Source organism: Solea solea, chromosome 1, assembly GCF_958295425.1.
Source record: "Solea solea chromosome 1, fSolSol10.1, whole genome shotgun sequence".
NCBI lineage: Eukaryota > Metazoa > Chordata > Actinopteri > Pleuronectiformes > Soleidae > Solea > Solea solea.
In genome coordinates, this window is record NC_081134.1 from 16,221,654 (window position 1) to 16,241,338 (window position 19,685).

Sequence of the window (19,685 nt, forward strand, 5' to 3'; positions counted from 1 at the left end):
ATTGGTACAAAAAACCCTTGGCAAAGCTGCACCTCATAAAGACCAATTCTTTACTTCAATCTTTGAGTCAACTGTATAAGCAGATGGTGGAAGTTCCAGTTTAGTGCCTCTTGATTTTTAAACTGATTTAGTACTGGTAGCAAACCACACTATATTGAGATATTTCAGATGGAAAGCAACGTCTGTGCCAGTTTTCGAATTCCATCTATCTAAAACATGGCGGGTAAAATCTGCTTTCGCTGATTTTATTTCCCGCCAATATACTTCGAGGGGGGGGGGTATTATAAATCCTAAAAACAAAATAACAGACTGTAGAGTAAACAATTAAAACCCATGGTACTTCTGACTGCACGCAGCTGGCTTTTTCTAAGTCTTAATGTGAATTTGTGAGTAATGTAAACAACAAATTGGTGACAGTCTGGTGAAAAATCACCACTGGAAAATCACTTGACTCACACCTGAATCCATTGTATGTGACTAATAGGACTACGCACACGCACGCACGCACGCGCGCACGCACGCACGCGCGCACACTCACACACACACACAGCAGGCTCTGTCGCGTGAGCCATGTGCTTGTGGATATCTGTTGGCATATGGCTCTTATTTCCTTTCCCCATGTCACAGGCGCAAAGGCTTTGAGCATGAGTCACAAGCCTCAGACCTACGGGGCAACCAGTTCACCACTACAGACACAATGCAGTCCATGATCGGTTAAAGTGCCACGACCATTTTGCCAAATTACACTAACACAGAGCTGGACACGAAACGCTTTTTTAAAAAAAATGATGTTTTTGTGCGCTCCGTCCGTGCCAGATGTAAACACTTAACCCGGGTTACACTTTGACTTGTGTTGGACTACGGCTTTGCTTCTTTCCTTTTCTTTTTTTGATCACCCACCTTAAGAGCTTTTCTCTCACACATGACACATTGTCTTCTCAGCACATCAAGACTTCAGATTTGGTCTCAGCCCCCGCAGCCGTGGGGAGTGTTTTTTATTTGGCGGCTCATGGGATCTGCTCTGATTGCACAACATGCCAGCGAAGGCAAACACAGGAAAATAAACACGTAGGAGAAACCTCTCACATGCTCGATGTGTCTCAAATCAAAGAGCACGGGGTCTAATGTTGGAGGCGACAAACGGATCACCACGGCGTTTCTGATTTTAAACTCTAAATTTTACGTGAATGAATCTCACTTTTTTTTTAAATTAATTATTGCTGCGACGCAAGCAGCAGTACAGACATGAGAGCCTCTCTCGTCCTGTGCTTTGACTCTGTGATTAGTTGTGGAAGTGTGGAAACAACACCGGGGCCAGAGGCCATGCTTTGTTCTCTCCTTCTCGCTCTGCTGTGCTCTGGCTCAGTCTGGCCTGGAGGGACCTTTTTGAGGAAGGTGACCATAACAATTGTGTTGCACAGGCAGCGTGGCGATTTCCACGACGCACTCAGACCTGCGTCATAATGCTTGGAAACGTGACTGCTGAGTTTATGAGCAGACTGAGACACAATGGAGGCAAACACAGCAGATAAGCACAGAGGCTGCAAAGGCCCAGGAGCTGGCAGCTGTTCACGATCTATCCACCCTGCTGTGTCTTCTGCTACAACATCACCCAGGACAGAACACGCAGCAGAAGTGAAATACTGCAAACAGCAGTCGAGCAAATGACTCATGAGGAGACACAGTCAGGTTCTGTCTGTCTGGCAGCGGCAGACCTTTACGATGCCCTTTTAACGTGTAAATATTATAATATGCCATTACAATATACTCATTTAAAATTCTGATTTTATATTTTTCTCTTTGACAAAGCCCAGTATAAGTCCAATGCCAACCATGTTGAGCTGAAATGAGTCATTGGTTAGAGTTCTACAGAGTAAAAGGCATGAAAGCAAAGTATTTAGAGGTCAGTATTTTTTCCAATCTATACTGAAACTATAGATTAATTGTATAAAAAGTGAGTCAAAACTTTGTTGAATACACAGACGTATTGCTGGGTTATGTACCTGGTATCTAAATTGGAATATTTTGTATCCAATGCATAAACTCATTTGTTACACAAACAACGCTTGCTTTGCTTTGCTTTGCTTTCTTCTTGTCGTCAGGGATTTTCACTCACCTGTGCCTGCCTCCACACCAGGAACACTAACCCCACTCTGGACTCAAGCCTCAGGATAAACCCCCGCACAAATCAGTTTGATCTGTGTTCTGTTCCTGGGTCATTGACAAAAACCTGACAGCCCAGTGTGGCTTACTGTTAGGGTTAGTGACATCTAATGAGGACTGCAGATTGTGACAAAGCAATGGCTCAAATACTCTCTCAGGGAACTGCAGCGGCCTTCACGTAGCAGGAAGGATGTTGTTCTTCTTCTTGTGCATAGTTAGCCTCTACTTCAAAATGCAAAAATCTTATTCTAATACATGTGTTTGTTATGCACTCTATAAACACACAATAACTGTTTAAATAAAAAAATAAAATAAAAAAATGACCACGTTCTTTACAAAATAATACAAACAAAATGTGATTACTATGTGCGTGTGTGTGTGTCTGGGGGGTACACATGGAATTAAATAAAGTTTATAAGTTCATAAACATAACAAAATTAAACATTTAAATAAATAAAAAGCTTTTCCAAAGGAATGAGTTTTTCAGGAGTGATTTAATAATATACCACTGATGGGTCGTATGTTTAATTTATGCCATTAAACCCTCTTTTAAATGTTGCACGCAGGAACCTAAGAACAAAGCCATTGTCAGCAATAAGTGTACGGCGTTAAAGATAATTAACAGTATGTTGCCAAGATTGCACACAGCCCCCTCAGGCCTTCAAATAAGGGTTCCGATCAATGAGAATTATTTTTGATGAACGCAACAGGAGGAAACTTAATAGTGCTTTCACATATAGTTAGGTCCGGATCAATATTCATAAACGTTCAGTATGTGCAGTCAGAGGCGATTCTACAGTTTCTTGGGGCCCTAGGCAAAAATTCACAGGGGCCCCTCCAACCAGGTTTCACCCTTATATGATAAATAATCTGAAACTCACAAAAAGGTAATGTAAAAAAATTTTGATTTGAGAATATAAACATTTACAAGATGCAATTTTAAAAATTGCAGAATTCTGAACAGCAATAAAAACATAAATTGTCTTTCTCCTCTTGCTCTTTTTTCTTCTTTCTTTATCTGGACATTATTAGGGCCTACCACTGTCATTGCAAACTCTCCACTTTGTCAATGCTGTAATGATTCCAAGTTGGTCAGAACTCAGGGGCCCCCTTTTGGCCTGGGGCCCCAAGCATTTGCCTGCCTTGCCTGTTGGCAAGCAGTATTGTTAAAGCCAAACCTGCCCCTCCTGAAACGGGACCAAAAAAACAACCCCAATACGGTATATCAAGCATGTTTTATTCACGCGACAGGAATGTGGCTGAATTCTAACAAAACGAGGACTACTGTAAACAATTAACGACAATCACTCACACACAGACAGTACTTTCCCACACTGAGGGTCAGACGCAGCAGTAACCTGCCTCCGTCTGCATAATGTGCTGTTGTCCAGTCAGACAGCTGGTCCTGACTGTCAGCAGGACCTCGAGTGGAGCGACTGATGGTGGCCAGATGGCGAGACTCACACACTCTCACTCACACACACACACACACTCACAGCCATGCGTGAGTAGTAGATTCTCTACAGGAGAATGAAAGACTTCGTAGCTACCTCAGTCGACCCCGCTGCATGCTGCTTTTATTTCGGAATCATGAGGAAGAGCTCAGAGGAAGAAACATGAACTGTGGCTCAGAAGTGGCTGTAATGTGTAACATCAGTGAAACACGGTTCCAGATTATGGAAGAGAAGCCAAAGCAACAGCCATCGGATCACGAGCGAGTCCCTCACGGTTTGCATTACGTATCATCAGACACAAGCACGTACAATTTATTCACACATAGACGAGTCGACCACATTTAAACTGAAAAAAGACGTCAAGATTTGACCTACTCTGAGATACTTGATGTTGTACAGCTTGTTGCACTTACATTGTATTTATAACGACATAGAAAATGAAATAATGGAATTGTTTTCTTCGTGTTATTATTATGTGTTGTGATTCAAATGATACACCTGCTGTTACCCTAATGAATGACATAAATGGCCTCCATCATTCTGCCTCAGTGTGAAAAATCCTTCCTTTGTGTTTCACACAGTTTCATCATCAATCTTGTGAATTGTAAAATTTAATATAATTCAATTGATTTGATCTTACCAGAAAATAAGAACATTAAAGAATGAGGAAAAAGAAGAATAACAAATAATGAGGACACCATGAGCAGGATGTAATGAGGGAAACAGCACATTTCACCAGCACATTTGAGCTTACGTCACTTTTGCACATGAAGAGAAATAAATACAAATCTGTCACATAAATGGAAACACACAGATAGAGTTTTTAAACAGATGTTTGATTCAACACGTCTGTAATATTAATAAATCTGAAAACCCCCGACGGGGCTGTGAGTCATAATGTATGTCCTTCGTCTATTATCATCGCACATTTACAGCTATTAGTCACGTTGATACAAGGACGGGTCCTTTTCAGTGCGGTGTTTGAGCAGCTGAAATGTACGACTCGTTCGCCCAACAATGGTCCTGATCTCAGAGATGAACCAGAGAGTGAGATGAATTCATTCCATTCATGTCTGACAGGACGAACAGAGAAAATTGCCGTCTAGGTCTCCACAATAATGCATCCCGATTCATATCGGAGAGAAAATGAACTCAACCACACACGGAGGAGCAGAGCTTGCATTGACTTGTGTTTTCCCCCGTTCACACATTTCTTCTCCAGTGCTTCTTTCTTTTGATTCTTGCTGTGGATGGTAGTGCCTCTGTTGTAGAGGACTGGCAGACAGCTGGGTGTTCCACTGAAAACCAGCTGGAGAAGCCGGAACACTGGTAGTCAGAAAAACATCTTCACTAACATGTGCTTCTTACTCCTTTCGGTTGAGTTGTTTCCTTGTTTCTTTTTCGTTTTCTGCCACCTGTATAATAAGGATGATAAAAAATAAATACAATATTTGTTTCTAATGTGATTTCCTTTCACTGGTTTGTCATAAATATTGATATAAGTTTAGAGAAGCGTAAAATTTGGATGTGAATAATGGAGCAGCTCTCTAATTCAGTTTTTGCTCCGAAATCTGTATCACGCAGCAGTTACATGTCGACTGACTTCATTAGATGAAGTAATAATATTTAGACAGCAATTATCGTCTTTATTTTCTTGGATATTTTTACGACTGCCAACAAAAATGATTGACTTTGTTTGAAACACTAAGACCAGAGCCAATGTCTTGTATTAATGTTTTTGTTTCTCTAGTTTCTCTCGTAGATTTTATTTCAAATAAATAGTGCATGTATTATGGGCTGCAGTACTTTCAGCTGCACATCAATACACAGAGCATGCAATATGAATTGACTCACTATAAATACTGTGTCAGTTGTTCTTAGTAAAAGTTTATTTTTTGTACATTAGTGTATATTTATTTTTTATTTTTTAAAAGTGTATAGCATAATTTTTAAAAGAGTATAGCATGTCCCTAAAAAAACACGTTTTAAGCAAGATTTTAAGAGAGTATTTTCAGGATTGATGCAGATTTAGTTTAGATATAGTGAAGCAACAGGATGTTGTGTATGACTGATACAAATAAACTGCATTGTCCATATTCATTCTAATGGAGAAACATGTTACTCAGTGAAACAACGAAGCTCATACTCGCAGAGGGATTTCTTTCCAATAAGCACAAAAAAAACCAAAAATTAAGAACAGAACAAGAAAGTCGTGATATAATGTTTTTGTGCTCAAACTCGAGATGTGGAGAAATACGACAGTCTCTCTGATCTGGATAAAAATAGTGTGCCGTATTGTTCACGACCGTCCCAATAGTATTTCACTATCCTCTGTGGACACGCCCTGGAAGACGTCCCAAAACCTTTCCAGGATGAAAATTAAATTAATCTTGTCTCCCTCCTCTCTGGAGGAGGGTCTTCTATAAAAGGCCTCACAGTAGGGACCACCATCCGTGTTCATCATCCTGACAGTCTCTGTTTGTTATTCCAGGCAACTGCACTGCCTGATAGGTTTCCAGCGCCCACAAGCAAGTCTGCTTCAAACTATGTCTCTCTGATTTGCCGCCACAAACTGTTCCCAGCGACTTAATCTGTCCGCTCTCTGCTCCCCCACCTCCCCAGCCCCAGCCCCTGCTCATTTACCCGTGAGTCATCGTTGTGGTCTGGACTGGGGATCAAGAGAGTGCAGATGGATGAATATGTCTCGAAACAGAAGTGTAGTTAAACCCGAGGGTTAAGGGAAGTCTGGATGCAAACCGCTACAGAATTTCTCAACTTGATCATGTGCCAAAGTTACCGTCCAGCCTTTTTTTTTTCTCGTGGTGACGCTGAAGGAGAAAGTGAAAAACCAGGATGTATAATCTTTGAACGGCCCATTTGGAGCTAAATCCATCAGCCATGTGAATCCACCCTTTGAGAAGAGGTTAATATGTGAGGCTGGGAACGGAAGACATGAACTGAATATTTTAATTTCAATATAAAGTTGAACTGCACGAGGTTCCAAGCACAATAGATAAAAAAAAAAAAGGTGTATTACTTTGTCAGAGCAAAGAACAAAACACATTACAAGTCAAGCAGTAAGAGAGCAAGACTGACTGAATGAAACCATTAAAATGAAGAAAACAGACTGTGAGTGTCTCAGATCCTGTCAGTGTGAGGGAACCATGCATTCCCAGTGACTTGTGCACTGAATAAACTGAAGAATAGACATAATAACACAGAATATAAAGGACTTTTTTATATTCCAGTCAACACAGAGATTGGTTAAACATTCAACCTGAAATGTAGGTTATATACGGCCTTAAAACATTGCCCCACACAAAAATCATTTCCAAACTCTGAGTTCTCTGAAACATTTCCTCTGGAAAAAGGGAATCTTTATCCATTTAAATGTTAAGCTCGGTGAAAATCACAATCAGGTGTGTTGGAATTATCGTTGGCCTGTGTTTCAGTGAAGCTGTACATTTGCAGTCACAGTCAAGAGTGATTTGTTGACTGAATCATTGGATGATTTGATTTAATGATTCACTGCACCAAAAAGTACAGATTTGCCCATGCAGGAAAATCTGAAAATACACTGAGTGTGTCGACTTGACAACATATTTTATTGTTTAAAAAAATATTACTCTTTAAATATCTTCTCTCAGTGTTTGTTTTTTTAATTATTTATGTCCGTGGTTCTCAAACTGTGGTACGTGTACCACCAGTGGTACGCAAGCTTCCTCTGGTGGTAGCTGAGGAATTTTGACTGGAGTGCGTAAAAATGAAAAAAAACTTAACTCTTGACTCTCATCTTAATCTAATTTAACTATACCAGTGTTTGAAGTATATGTGAGGAAGAGGAGGAGGAGGATGAGAGAGCAAATGATCTTATTGGGAATAAATCTGACTGTAGCTGGACTTTGCTCGACCTATTTACATCACTTTAATTGAATGTGTTACTTCAAGATCTCAATATTTTGTCAGGTGATGCTTGGTATAAACAGTGTGAGAACCACAGCTTTATGTTATTTATTTGATTTATAACTGGGTATAACTTCTTATGGAAGGTTTGTCATAAAGGGCATGAGGCGGCAACACAGGCACTCAGAATACATCATCACCTTCTCCGTTAAAAATGGTAAATTTTACTTTTTTCATTTCCTAAATGGCAGCTTGCCAGTAAATATATACAGTAAAAGGCCACTGTATAAATACCGTGTATACATACTGAAAGTACACAGCAATCATAGAGGTGTTTGTATCACCGGATCAGACACAGCGTGTGTTTGGGAGGTCTGCCGATCGTGATGCCAGAGCACTGTGGTGTCTTGGCAGTCACATTTACAGGCCTCGTGCCTCACATCTTGTTGTGCTGTAAAGTAGAGGGTGAATGTTAAAGCTGAGTTCACAAACCACAAGTGGCAAAATGTTTCTCAATAAAAAAAAAAGTGTTTTCAGCATCATATTTAGCTTTGTTTTCGTTCCGCGTCTTCTCTAAAAAACTGCAGCTCTCACTGACTCGGAGTTGCTCAGCTTGGACAGACTAACTCATTTTACTCTAATAAGATTTCCCTCTAGGAGACCTTCCATTCTTTTTCTGTAATTGGGTGCAGTTTTCATATTCAATTCTGCCTAATTGGTGTATTTTTCTTGAACAGACTCGACAAACTGGGTAAATCAAGCAACCACCCAATATAGTCGCATGTCAGACCATTTAATCTCTATACGGAGCAAACAAAGTTGCTGGAGGTTAACGTATGCCAAATTACAGTTAATCTCTGCTCAAGTCAACCCTCATTATAAGGCAACAGGGGGGAGATGCAGCAGACCCTAGTGTCTGATTACAGCTCTGTTGTCTACATTTGCTGGATGTGGGAACATTAGTACTGACAAGGAGGTATATTGTTACAGCTAAAATTGCTATGCAGCACGGGCTACCTTTGTTTTGGTGTTGTTTTCCATCAGACACACACACAAAAAAAAAGCTTTGAGGCAAGAGGCCAGTTATAACCTGTATGCGACTATTTGCCTGCTACGCTGCGTACAACTTGGTTTGATGCAAATGCAAACCCTGTGTATGTCAGGCAATCATTTTCATGATCAAATCCGGGATACAACCTGTGCGTGTGAGTTCTCAACCCCCGCTGCCGTGCTGTCGAGGAAATTGCTGGGCAGCGATATATGGACCTCTGTGATAGAATGGCAGGCATCGATTTAGATGGAAAACAAATGTTTGAGACAAGTGTGCAATCTGTTGCTTTGCCATGGTTTTTTCTGGGCGTTTAGATGAAATCAGAGCCTCTTTGTGATTTCTCTGCTTGTGAAGGAGGCATGTCCTTCAGTTTAGAGTCATGCCATTCTCGCCTGGGTGAACCCTGCAGAGTCTGCCAGTGATTTGATTTCACTCTACAGACACGTCTGGCAAGGACATGGTTTTGGCTAACTACACAATCTCCTAAAAAAACAAATGTTTGTTGACATGTTTGACTCATCCTCTGGATCAATGGTTTTGACTAGTTCTAGGTTTATCCAATTGCATACAGAGGCATTTGGAAGTGGGAGATGACTACAATCTTTCCAGACTACATTTTTCTCCAGCACCAAAGGTATAATCAGCTGTGGATCTTTCAGCGATGAACCATATCTTTGCCAGTAAGGTTCTTGTCTTGCACGAGCTGGCCGTCCTCCTGTGCAGAATCTCAACATAGATGTCAGGTTTTCTTCTTCTGTGAACACTTGTGATGTCAACACGTGAGCATGACAACAAGTGACTTTCCTGGCATGTGTATGATGGAGCATGTGTAGTGTGTCATGAAATCATCATGAAAGTGTTGCATTCTCAGTGGCAGGAGATCAAGAGCTTGTGCTCTGACACGAGGTTCATGGTCAATCTCCAGGCAGAAATGTTTTGCTTTGCTTTGCTTTGCTATGAGGAACTCCAGAAACCGTTTGCAGGCCCTCATGAGACCCAGGGCCTCCTTTTCACTTATGTTCCTTCGGAGTAAGTGACCTTGACGCATAAACCACAGGGTTCAATTCCTCCTCCCATCTCTGGAGGAGATCACCACCTAAAACATTCATCGATGCTATAGCAACACTTTGGATTCTCTGTGTGGGTCATGCAAGACCAGCACTGGAAGTAATAACAGAATGCTTTCTTTTAAATGCCTGTGCCCATCTCAGATCCTTTGCGAGGACGTTGCAGTGGGTCTTTTTCTGTTAATTGGGGGATAAACTTGCACAGCTGGTTGACCACCCTGTGAAAACACCTGGCATCTTTGGGCTCCCTCATCTTCAGCCTCTGTCTTTTCTCAGGTCAGGGCAGATGTCATTAGCTGTGGCCCAAAAAAAACCAATCTCTTTCTTGGAGAGTTCACATTTGTCCACATTCAGGGTGATGCAGGCTTTTTTTCAAGTCTTTGAAGCACAGCATTCAGTCGATCATCACGGCAGACCACTTCCTCAAAACCTTCTGAAGCCTCGGCCATCGTGTGTTCTGTAAGTGTTCAGGACCAAACAATAGTTTCTCAGGTCTGTTAAAAAAAGACAGCAGTTTACTGCTCCTGCTACTGTTAACTTTTACAGTGTTATTAGTATAATAACACTATCGGTTAACTTTGTTAACACAGGTTAACTTCGCATCGTTAACCTGTCTCCTATTAGTCCTTAATAGGCCCTTATGTAGGGCTCTCAGTTCACTGAACAAATCCCAAAATCATATTTCATTGTCGAGGACGCTGAATGAAAGTGAACAAGCAATTTTCTCGCTGCCAACGTGGCATTAAAAGTGCCTTTTTAAATCGTCCACACCCTCTAGCTTCTCTTCATCTGCGGAAAAAGGGAAGTTTACCATCCGTTTACTGGAATTGCCAGACAGCAACGTGGAAAGTCTGCATCAGAGAGGTATTTTCTCGAAAAATCTGGGCATGTAACGCATTCTTTACAGTGTGTGTGTGTGTGTGTGAGAATTAGTGTGTCTGCGTGTTTCTGTAGATGTCTCAAAGGAAAACCTGTCCGTCTTGAGTCACTGCCCAACTCACATCTCAAAGACAGTTTGGTCGGGAATCAGGCCAACATGGATTTAAAAAAAAATAAAAAAAATGGACAGGGTTTAAAAACAGACTCATATGAGGAAGTAAGGAAGTCAAATATGAGCTCAGCTGTGCAGCAACAAAGCAGCACGAAGCGTCCCTGTAATCGTGTAAATGTAATACCTTCAAGCTAAAAGACCACGGCTGTGTGGAGAATGTGTCAAGCTGGCGGGCTGCTGCTAATGAATGTAACATGAAAGAATAAACTGTAATAATCCGCTGAACATTGGGCTGTTGTTTTTGTTTCAAGTGTAAACATTAGGATTCTGATTATGTAAATATCAAAGCATTAAAGGGGATCAAAATAATACCACTCCTACACAATGGTTTGCTAACATGCTGAATTCATTCATTTAAGCGGTCTCACACGCCTGACTTAATATGAATCGGTAAATATGTCAAACCTTGAGACGCACACACAACTCATTCATTATTATCTCGCTTGCAGATACACTGTTGCAATATTTTGGGGAAACGTGACGTAAATTGAACACGCAAACCAAATAGATTTGCTAATGTTTTTGTTAGATTTGTCATAGTTTTATACAAAAAAAATCCATATTCCCAGGCAGCCGTTTTTACAGGAAAAATTATCATATTTAAATTAGGCTGATAAAGTATGACGTTTGTGTTTGCTTTATGCTACGTTAAAATAATATCTGCTCTCCATGAATAGGTGCTGAGATCTACCCAGAGAGTACCTGACGATCAGACTATATAAATCCTTTCAGACGTCTATCTCGAGTGAGCTATCCTTTGAACAAGAAGTGATTTACACTCAACCTACTTCATGTTTGCCAGTTGTGCAGTGATGGGTTTGCCTTTTACGGCATCTTTGTTGCTCGTAATAGCACCACTGACATCCAGTTAAATTCAGCTCACCTTTCAAGGTCAACGTGACTCACAACATGCTGGAACCTGAAAGTCCTGCCTCCGATTCTTCAGGCTCTCTGGGATTTACAAAGGAGCGCTGACAGGAGCGCATGCAGTGTCTAACTCTGCACCCGTGGGACATAAATTCATATTTAAAAGCGCTTGTGTTACTAAGATGCAAATGCATGGAGATAAAAGCTGCAGAAAACACACAAAGTGGCAAGAAAATATGTGACCATGATAAATGACCAAAAAAAAGAGTGCGGACGATTTGTGTTGCATCCAGTGTCGAAACAGGGGTTTATGAATTCAGTCCACACCTCATCGTGCGTATGTTTGACAGGAGTGCTTCCACTTAGCCTATCTTGAGCTTATCTTAATCCTGGGTTTGGTGGGCAGATCGGTGCTATATTATTTTGGCATTCATTCGGGAGAAGAAAGCCCTTCAGGTCACGAGGACAAACACTACCTCCAGAGGAAACACACTCGCTTTTCTTTCATTTATCCACCAAGCTCAGGATGAGCACTCTCAACCCCTGAGCACGTATTTGTCAATTTATCGGGATATTTTAGATCTGTCTGTGTCAACGGCATGCATGATGTTAAAAACAGGATTTTACATTTTAATGTCATAAATTGTTTTACCCTTCAGATATATTACAATCATGGTCCATTTTAGTTGTTCAGGTGCAGCAGCAATTTGCTTCCAGGCTGTCATTACAAACATTTGAGTTACATCAATTGTCTCTCACCTGACGGCTGTGTCGGCATGCGTGTAATTGGGTATGATATACGCTGCACATAGATGAGCTAGTATATGACATTGTGAGTGAATGGGTATGAATGAGTGAATGGCAAAACTGGGAGTGAAAAGCAGCTTTGAGTGGTCATCGAGTGCGGAAAAGTGCGATATAAATACAAACCATTTACCATAACTCAAGAGAGCAAACTGTTGAAGTTGATTGATAAATATTAACCCTTAGTGCTCAGGTCCACAACCGGTAAATTGCCGTGGGAATAACACACAACTCCTTATATGGGTTATCCTGGGGGTGTGTGTTCATAGGTCACATCTTCAGGCTTTACAAAACGAGTTGTCGTTTCGTCTTCTTATGTGTTGTTGAGTCAAAGTTATGATTCATTTGATATCGCAATTTTAATAATTGTGCAGAAGTCACAAAATTAGACCGTTTTCTTTCATTTTTGTTCATAAAAACGAGCCAACTGTGACATATTTCCAAATTTCTCAAATTGAATCCAATTTTAAACATGTTAAGTACTTTTTGCTCAGGTTTGTTGTTGTATAATTGGTGAAAATGAAATAGATTTTTCATCAGATCATCAGAGATTAGTGCTGAAAAATAAAGGATATAAGACACTCTACATTGCACATTCTTATAGCCTCTGCGTTCACTGTAGGTTTTAACATAGTAAAAAGTAGCTGAAATGCTGTGTGTTCTAAGGGTTAATAACAACATTATTTACTGTTATTGTGCAAAATGGGTAACTCCATTACCTCCATTAAAATAATTATAGATTAATTAATACATTTAAGAGAAATAAGCACATAACCTAACTTTTCCCTTTTTAAACTTTATATCACTTACACACACACACACACACACACAAGGAACTGGTTAAGTGGCTGGTAGGTGTGGGTATGGGGTGTGACCCCGGTGACTCAGCCATTAGCAATGTTCTTTTTCAACGTGAATGAGTCACAGCCTCCTCTGCCGAGAGTTGTGTGTCTTCATGTCAGACCAAAATCTGAACCTCTGCCATCTTTACAAAAGACATGTACAAGCGCTTCCTCTTCTTTTCTTTTTGGGTATTTTATGGCAGTTTGCATGCATAATGCTCACAATAAATGTCATAAATTTGCCTGCATGAAAAGTATCGCGGTGTGATGCTGTTGTTTTATTTTTTTTCTTTAAATAAAATGTTGTCCATTAATATCATCCTTAGCTTTGTTTACTTCCTGGCTTAGTTAAAAAAACACTGACTCATATTTTTTTTTCTCACCTCTATACTCACAGGGATTCACAGCTCCAGCGTTATTCTAACACAGCAGACGAGACCTGCAGTTATCGGCAGTGATGATCATCAGTGTCTTACCACACCTGTAGAGATAACCTCTTTGTTTTCCATCATATTCTCATAACTGAGATACAGAAAACCTCATTATTTGTTTGCAACTAAACCTCCATTGAGAGCAGGATGTATTTTTTCAACACAAAGAGCTGCTGCTGCTGCAGCCGTTAAATGAGCCACTTGTTGAGTGTACCACAATGCTGCCCCTGCAGAACACAGGAAGAGAGCAAACAAAGAGCAGCAGGGAGCAGACCTGGTTTTTCTGGTGTGGGGGAATCGTTTGGCAAGGGGTCACACGGGGGGTTTGTGTGATCGATGGGCTGATGGCGTCACTGATGGGCTGAGGGAAGAGAAAGGTAAAGACAGGGGAGGAGAGAGGAGACTGACGGACGTAAACGGAAGAAGGAACAAATGACCACAGATTGAAAGAAAATAATATTTTAACAGAACGTGAAGTGCTTTGTTTCTGCAGCCACTGTGCTCATTTTTCAAAAGAGTTTTGGATATATTATGTATATTATTATATATTATGAGAAGCAAGTCATTTGTCATCAAGCCTCTTGGTGGGCGTATCCCATGACACCAACTGACTGACATGTTAGGTGTCAGTGTTACTGGATGAATGCTTGTGGCGCGTTTCTGACCGGTGAATGTCATAGCTGCATGTAGCAGACAAGTCATGACACAAGATAAAAGGAGAGGTCACGCAAAACATGCACTGTAGAGCTACAGATACGGCACAGCGCTATAAATACGTTTCCTGTGGTTTCCTCGAGTTTTGTCAAGTGACTAAACATTCGGAAGGACTCAGCAATGCTGTAGCGTGGGCTAATGCATGTCCACTCTAAAAGTACATTAAAGTTAGTTTGCTAATGTAATGTAATTGTATTATATCCCTCCATCTTCTATCACTTTATGTGCCAATCTCAGCTGACAAAGGGTGAAAGGCGGGACAGATCACCAGTCCGTAACTGTATGATAATATAATATAATATAATATAATATAATATAATATAATATAATATAATATAATATAATATAATATAATATAATATAATATATTTATAAAACAATTGTCCATAAACCATAGCTAAATTCAAAACAACAATAGTTGACCAAAGTGCTGTATAGTAGTAACATTAAATAAATGAACTGACTTAAAAAGTAAATATAAAATATTTACATAAGTACATAAATAACTAAAATACATAAATAAATACATAATAATCGCGTGCAGACGATGACATCTCACCCACAAAGACGCACACTGTCTGAAATGCAGAGGAACATGGGAGTCTTTAAGAGAGAGATAATTAAAATGAGACAGTCTAATGTGTAATGGCAGTCCATTCCACAGTTTAGGGGCAAGAGCCTGATAGCTGCATAGTACATCAGTCCTCCTGGATAACAGCGGTGCATAATGCAACAAACTCTCTATATAGCTATACTTAAAATAAACAAGTACATGTAACCAAAATGCTGCTATAGACTTCTGCACTTCCGTGTGCCACCAGTGCAACGGGAGATTCCTCTGTTGGTACTTGTGATCGCAGTGGAGCTGAGGAATGTTGACCAGAGTGCATAGAAAATTAAAAAATTAACAAAAACATAATAATAAAAAAAAAATAATAATAATAAGTAGAGTCACCTTATCTCTCGCTCCATCCTAATCTAACTTCACTATAGCAGTGTGTGAAGTGTATGTGAGGATGATGAGAGAGCTAAATTATATTATTGGGAATAAATCTGCCTCCTGTGAAAAGTCTGGAGCTGACTCTGTTTAAGCACTGTATTTTAACGTCGGCGATAAGGTTTCTTACTCTGAGAGCTCATTTTTTTCTCAGGTGGTATTTGGGATATAGAGTTTGAGAACCACAGGTCTTTGACCCATGGCGGTCACTCCCCACTCGCTGAGTAACTTTCTAAGCCAATCAAACCATGTTATGCAATATTCCAGCACAGGCACCAGCCAATCAAACAACCCTACACAGGACAAGCACCTGTCGGACGAGGTTCTCCTTCCTGTTGTTCCCGGGTTTCTTATTTCTCTTAAACAAAATACAATAATGGACATCACTTTGGGCATCACAGCTCTTTTTGTGTAGTCTCTCGTGACAGACAGTGCTCTCCTAACCTGTGTGTGGCCCACCCATCACTGAGCATTAGGGTGATTAGGGAACAGAGATTGCCTCACCTCATCTGTAGCTTATGGAGCAACTAAAGCGGTCATACTTTTATGTGGATGAGCCTACTGCAGCTTTAATTTCAGTTCAACCTTAAAGGAGCAGGGCAGGACATAACATAATTACAGTATGACAGTAAAGAAATGTTGGCAAAGCAAAAAAGACGGCAATAAAAGGTGAGTAGTAAAGTGAACGATTAAGATACATTATGCAATTATTGGAAGAACACAGGGCGAGAAAAAAAACACCGCCCGCCCGCCCGCCCTCCAGCTGCTGCATATATTAAAATATCTCTTCTAATACTCCTGTAATTTGGTTGGCATGTGGCCTCTAGCTGCTCTTAGGGTTTCACACGGTTAATGTTAGCGTTTTCTGGTTACATGATTAAAAACATTTTAATAGTGGTTTTTCCACACTTATTCATCCACCTTTTTGGTACCAGTAATAATGTCACTGACCAAACGAGTGAGCAGCATCTCTGTTAAAGGTTTTTTTTTTTCTTCTTTGGTAATGTGGTCTTTCGTTCTAGTTTTATTAAAAAAATAAGAACAAAACTTCTGTAAGTTTGTTTGCTGTAAATAAACACAAGTCCTGGTCCGATCTAAGTAGTTTAAGAACTCTCACGTAATCATTGATAGGTTAGATAAAATTAAAATTGATTCCACTTGTTTGAAATAGTTTAAAACACTGTCATTTTTCCACCAGAACCAATATTTGTACTTGCACCATGAACAAAAATAGGTAAAAGTATCAGCCGCCGATTTTTACCTCAAAAAGTTTTTCTTTATCTGTGTTTTTCAGTTTAATTTGAAGCATGTGCTTTTTAATGGCTCACATTTGTGGTGTGGGCTGTTTTGAGAGGTTTTTTTTCATTTAGATGCAGCGTTTTATTTTATTTTCTTACCTGGCTAACACAAAGGCAAGTAGGCAATCATAATAATAAAAAGAAAAAATATTTTCTTCCACGCCTGATTGCATTTCTTTTATTATTAGCAGTAGATAAATGGAGCCGTAGACAAAAACAGAAAACTCTGTTGTACATGTTGTTCACCAATGTCCCATTCACTGTAGATAAAAGTCAGACTGACTGGCTCTCATGCAATGTTTATTGATTTTGGAAATACAGTATAACTATTGTCTCAAGAATTATAGCCTATCATTACATTTTGGTTTAAGGAGGAAAAGAAAATCGCAATTACCAATTCCAATACTTTTATAATCACAATAAATCCGTTTTGAACACAAAAGAAATTGGCCTACAGTATCTAGTAAGTCTTGTGCTGTTACTGCTTTTCTCTCGGCCACTGGGATTCAGAATTTGTTGGAATAGTATAATCTGATTTACAAGCGTCTGGCTTTTTTTCCTCCTCCGCCTGAACATGTGCTTTTGGTGAAGTGCATGTTATGGCACCATACCAACTCTAAGTCGTGTATCCTTACCATCATTTACACCTGAAGTAGACCACGCTGCCTCTGTCACGCTCATTTTGATGGCGTGTGAATTGATGTGGTCGTAGATGGACACGCTGTACACGATGTGAACGAACTTCCTCTTGATCTGGTTTCACGCTTCTATCCCAATAAATTTCATCCATATTTTTCCTCCATTTTCCATCGGACGAGGTTCTGTCATCGCGTTTATGTGTTCCAGAACGATAAAGTGTTAATAAGCTGAGTGGCTGTTAACACCCTCTCACATAACTGAACAACAACCTATTGGAATCAGCTTGAATGTGGATATTTTGTTTGTTTGTTTGTTGTGTAAACTTCACTTGTGCGTCATTAATGGTGTTTGGATTTCCCGCCTATTCTTTCGCCAGCTTTAATCAATTAAAAAGTAGTTCTCTGTGAAGCTTTTGCTGACTCGTAAAATAACGAACCCTAATTTAAAATATGTAAAGCTGAAGAAAACAAATCTTAAAATAGAAGAAGTTATTTCAGGGCACTCGCTGTGGAATGACACCTGTGTGACCTGCGTGTGTATGTTTTTTGTTAATATTGCACTATTTTGGCTCTGCAGTTTAGTATAACCACACACACACACACACACACAACACGTTAGTCAGACTTGTTCCATTCACAAAAATGTGTGGCTTGTGTTTAGCATGTCTGCCGCCTGGTTGTTATTTTCTTCAGGTTCATGTCAGAACAGGCACTGGCTGTTTACCCAAACTTTTTCTCACTCCAAGCATTCATTTGTAAGGATTTGGGACTTTGGTCGCTGCACGGGAATCAACAATTGTTCAATTCTCTTATAGGTGAATTCTCGTTGGTGTTACTTTTAATACAGTTTTGAAAGACGGTAAATCACTGAGAACAATCCTTTACTCATAATAACTACATTTTGCAGATTTTGCAAACAAAAAATTTCAAAATATAGACTCAGAAAACGATTCTTTTGCTGTGTATGAAGTACTGGATTTGGATTTGTTGGAGCATTTTTGATAACCTGATTACCATGCGTGCATGGCTTGAAAAGAAACACCATCGTTATCTGGCAGCTTCACAGAAACACCATCTGTGAGGAAAATGTCTCGCGTGCGTATGAGATCAATTCTGATCCTTGAGCTGAACCAAGTTGAGAAGTCGCACCACCTCTGGACTCCTTCTTAAAACTCGTGGACAAAAGGGACGTTTATTTATACAAACAACAGAAAACTGACCCTAAAAATATGCTGGCAAATACAAACATAGTGGGTTGGTACAATTATTTAAATAATATTTGCTGGAACAAACTTTAATTACATTTCAAAAAAGAAAACATGAACAAGACGCTTATCAGAATATTTGATGACAAAAACATTTAAAAGCTCCCCCTTTGTTACATGATTTGTTTCTTCATGTTTTCACAATGCAATGCATCAACTCACGTTTTGCTCCTTTTTTCTATTAAATGTCAGCATTGTTTGCTATCACTGATGAGCTGAAACTAAATACTAATATCAATACAAATGAACACTATGTTCTGTATTTATAAAATGCATCCTGTGATTACATTAAGTAACAAAATGTGTAAGTTATTATGTTAAGTTTATTGGTAACTTAAGTGACACCATTAGTTAAAGAAATATCAGAACTATAAGTTAGAATTGTTACAATAATGTTAAAATAATGTTTCAACCAAAGCAAAAGGGTTTGAAAAGCAGCTTTGATATATGTTTTTTTTATTTTTTTGAAATTCAGATTCATAACACCCCGCAGCTGCTGATCAAATCACACTATAAAGGCTTTTACTGATATGTGATACTCACTTACACCGCCATCCCTCCCTGAAGCCTCTCCACTCCACAAAAGTCTTCAGTTCTGTCAGTGTTACACGGAATCCGACACCTCTGCCATGTTGTGAGAGCACAACACACACAGAACATTGTGTGACCAGACATAAAACAACGTATCGAGTTGATGGCAACTGAAGAAGTGAGGCAATTACGGGGACCACCGTGATGAATTACACAGCAGATGGAAAAACGTCAACAAATACAGACACACACAATCATGGGAGCTCGTGAATGTGACACGCGGGCACTGTCGGGGTAAAAGTGACAGTAATGTAACTCCAGAAAGTCACGACACCTGATCCAATAAGTGTGCCATTTTTCTTTTCATGTCATCACCCCATGTTTCATCAGCTGTGCACATTTGAACACTTGTGCTTATGTTGGTGTGGAGACAGGGTGGTGTTGTGGTGGAAACACATGGCCGTGCCAAATCAACCCTAAACCCCAAATGAATGATAAATCCCACTGTCCCTGTGAAGAATGTGGTGGCTGAATATCGTTTTTTTTTATGCAGTCCTTTATTTTTCCAGCCCTTTGCTGCCGTTGCTGCTAAAAGCTACATGGAGGTGA